The sequence below is a fragment of the Aplysia californica genome, unplaced genomic scaffold (assembly GCF_000002075.1).
Source record: "Aplysia californica isolate F4 #8 unplaced genomic scaffold, AplCal3.0 scaffold00030, whole genome shotgun sequence".
In the NCBI taxonomy this organism is placed as follows: domain Eukaryota; kingdom Metazoa; phylum Mollusca; class Gastropoda; order Aplysiida; family Aplysiidae; genus Aplysia; species Aplysia californica.
Genome location: NW_004797300.1, coordinates 1,794,640 through 1,799,062, shown reverse-complemented (window position 1 = coordinate 1,799,062; position 4,423 = coordinate 1,794,640).

Here is a 4,423-nt window from a genome sequence, read left to right as displayed (position 1 = left end):
TTAATGTTCTTGTTTCATAGAGTAGATTTGAACCCCTGGGGTTTAAACGTCAATATTGTTCAAAAACATTTTCGCTTGTGGTACCTATTTAAAGCATGTGATATCAGAATACCAGTGAGTTACAATCAGAATACTGAGTACGTAGTTAGCTTAACACTATTAATGCTTATAATTACTGTTCATTTATATCATTATTATTATACATGTGACAGTGAGCCTGTCTGTGAGCGCAAGCATACTATTGTACTATTATGGTTATGTAGACAGATGTGTGTAGAAGAGAGGATGTGTGAGTGAAGTAAGTGTGTGTGTGTGTGTGTGTGTGTGTGTGTGTGTGTGTGTGTGTGTGTGTGATGAATCAACAAACCAGTGTGTCAGGATCTGGACAATAAAGATGTACCTTATCTTTTTCTTATCTAAAACACTAACAATCTGATAAGATCCTTTCACTGTCTATAGCTGGGTACCCATTTCCACCTGGGTGAAGTTAGGAAAATTCCTTTAAAGTACCTTTTCCTAAGGACATAACGTCAGGCTCCGGAAGAGATTTGAATCCACGATCTCCCGGTTGCGAGTTCGCGAGCGTAACCACTAGGCCACCGGAGCCACATAGTGAAGGCGTTGGTAGTAATGAGTGAGTTGGATTTTTTTTAAATTGACTTTTCTTCAGTAGTGAAGGAGGTGTTGTATGAAGTAAGTGCGTTTTCGATTGTTTGTTTGTTTGTTTGTTTGTTTGTTTGTTTGTCTGCTTGTCTGTCTGTTTGTGTTTGTTTGTTTGTTTGTTTTTTGTGTGTTTGTTTGTTTGAAAACTGGAGACATATTTACATATATCTGACGCAAGGAGGCAGAATTTCGCCAATCATCAGAGTTTTACCAAAGGTGTGTCCAGATCTTTTGTTGAGTAAACAGATGTTGCAAAAAGAACCCCCTCAACATTTTCCCCACTAGTCAAGATTAGGGTCAATCTGAACAATGAGAGTGCATTGTCGGGGGAAAAAAGATAGCACACTGTACTACATATTCCATCAGATTTAGGACGACAAATGATGCGACCTTTTGTTCAGGGGAACGTGACGTGACTATTGTACAACAGATATGGAATGTACGTTACAGGCTATCAATATTTAGCAGGGTGATCGGATAAGTTGCTAATACGTCGCCACGGTAGAACAGTCGTTAAATAGAACTGAGAAACTGTAGGATCTTGTGTGTGTGTGTGTGTGTATGTGTGCGTGTGTGTGTGTGTGTCTGTGTGTGTGTGTGTGTATGTGAGTGTGTCTATGTGAGTGAGTGTGTTTGTGTGTCTGTGTGTATGTGTATGTGTGTTTCTGTGTGTGCATGAGTGTGTGTGTGTGTCTGTGTGTGTATGTGAGTGAGTGTGTTTGTGTGTCTGGGTGTGTATGTGTGTGTGTGTGTGTGTCTGTGTGTGTCTGTGTGTGCATAACTGTGTATGTGTGTGTGTGTGTGTGTCTGTGTGTGTCTGTGTGTGCATAACTGTGTATGTGTGTGTGTGTGTGTGTGTGTGTGTGTGTGTGTGTGTGTGTACATTACTGTGTATGTGTGTGCGTTTGTGTGTACTTGTGTGTATATAGATCTATGTGTGTTGGAGTTTCAGAACAAAATAAAGCAACAAAACAACAAGATATAGACCATGAATATACCATTTCCCCTGTTCCACATTGAGAGAACCTACTATAATATTTTATGAGCTGGGTTGGTCATGCGGTAGTAGTTTTCAATCGAGAAACAAGGGTCCTCAGTCTATTTTTGTCATGTAACTCTTTGTCTTGATCTGTTTCCTAGTGTTTACATCAATGTTCTGAACCACAGACTGTCTACATTGTGAAAAACTTATTTTTTAGGGGGAGATGAAAAAAACCCCAAAAGAACCCCACTTTACTTTTGTCTCTTTTCTTCTATTGTTTGCACTCTTCATAGTCGTAAATAATTTACTTTTCTTGAAGAGTACTTCCCCAACCGACAAAACCACAGTAAAAAAGACAGTGCTTTTCATGCATCCATGAATCCATGCATCTGCAAGATTTCTGAAATAATTCTCATAGATACAAAAATTAATTTCTCTTTTTTATTCTGTTTACAAGAAAAGCACTCTTCGTAGTCGTAAATAATTTAGAAACCACCATAAAAAACACCCCTCCATGGCTACCATAAGTCAGAAAGAATACTGTTTTCAGTATGTTTTGTACTGACAAACTTCCATATAAAAAAGTCTGTGAGATTAACCAAATCAAACTCTGACAAAGATAGTACCCTCCAACCTTCCCAAATAAAAATGTTGGAAACGTTTATTTTTTTATAACTAAAAGTCAGAAGATAAAAACATTCAGCATGGGTAGGACGAACTGTGGTCTCCTAAAAAAGTGTTATTTTTTTATGTTTAATGAAAGAAAGCTAGATTTAGAAATATAAAAAGAAAAGAAGAAGAAGAAAAAAAAATCATGGAAAGCATCACGGAAAATGGAAAGAGTAAATACACATGAAAACCTCCAGTCTACGCAAGCTGTCTGAAAAAGAAATACAGGGTGAGCAAAGATGAAAAGGGCTTACTTCTTCAAACTGCGATTTGAAGCAGATCACGCAAAACGAAAAAGGTATTACAGTTAATCCCTGGGTGTCTTTTTTTCCTCTTTGTTTGTCCTATGAATGAAGGTTCTGTAATGAGCACCTTGTCAGAAACCAAAAGTGTACTCTAATCACTGTATCTGCAAATCTTTTGAGATTTCACTGGTACAACAAGGTAATTTCCATAGCTTTAACAATCAGGGGAGCGTTGTTGAGCAAAGATGGAAAAGCTAAAAGAACTTTATATACCTACAGATACTTTAAGGAAGTTGCTGTAGCTGACAAAAATCTCCTGGTGGAAAGGATGCCGCACGTAGATATTGTTCTGAGACTTGTACAATACTGGCATTCACATCTGTGCCTACCAAGACGACAAGCATAAAAATATGTTCAGCATTTGGATATAAGAACTATGGAAGAATTGGAAAAGTATCAGTAAAAGCATTACAACAAAATAGTTTACAGAAATGAAGAATCAGAGTCAGTGAGTAAAAAAAAAAAAAATGAAATGTTGACAATTTTAACATAATGCTCAGCTGAAACAACAGATGAGATGAGAGCAGTGGTCCTGGGGGAAAAAAAGAAAAAAAAAAACCATCAACAAAAACTTCATATTCACAACAGAAACGACGCAATGTGCAATGGGTGAAGAAGAAGAAAAAAACATTGTTTAAAAAAAAAAACACACACAAAAAAACCCCAAACAAACAAAAAACAAACCACATACACCACTTATAGGAAATACCTTCCTGATGATACAAACCTGTACGCTGTTGAGGGGAAAATCGTAAAATGTCGGTAAGCACAATATTAATATTATCTTATTACTATAATATAATATCCTTTTACACATTGATGATGCGTGGTGCAAACAGACTCGGTCGGGATTCAACATGTCATAAAGGTCTAATTCTGATCTGTTCAACAATAGGAGCACTCTTACTTTTGGACACGCAGTAAAATTAACGTGCTATGAATAAAATAATAATAGATAACATTTGTATAGCGCAAATCCCCGCTAAACAGCAAGCTCTATGCGCTTCACAATCTATACTATTACCCCAGCAGACCTGAGAGCATTCTGAAACAACCTCAACTTCCTGGGAAGCATACACTGCAAGCAGCCATTTAAAGGCGCTAAAACACTAACATACTGACAATAACATACTGAATACTTATCAAACAATAGAAGAAAAGAGACAAAAGTAAAGTGGGGTTGTTGTTGTGTTTTTTTTTCATCTCCCCCTAAAAAATAAATTTTTCACAATGTAGACAGTCTGTGGTTCAGAACATTGATGTAAACACTAGGAAACAGATCAAGACAAAGACTTACATGACAAAAATAGATTGAGGACCCTTGTTTCTCGATTGAAAACTACTACCGCATGACCAACCCAGCTCATAAAATATTATAGTAGGTTCTCTCAATGTGGAACAGGGGAAAATGGTATATTCATGGTCAATATCTTGTTGTTTTGTTGCTTTGTTTTGTTCTGAAACTCCAACACACATAGATCTATATACACACAAATACACACAAACGCACACACATACACAGTCATGTACACACACACACACACACACACACACACACACACACACACACACACATACACAGTTATGCACACACAGACACACACACACACACACACACACACATACACACCCAGACACACAAACACACTCACTCACATACACACACAGACACACACACACACACGCACACACACACACCCAACACACGCGGACAGACACATACACATACAACACTACCATACACTCGCCGCAGACACACAAAACACAACAGACACACAAACACCTCGCGCTAATAGACAAAGAT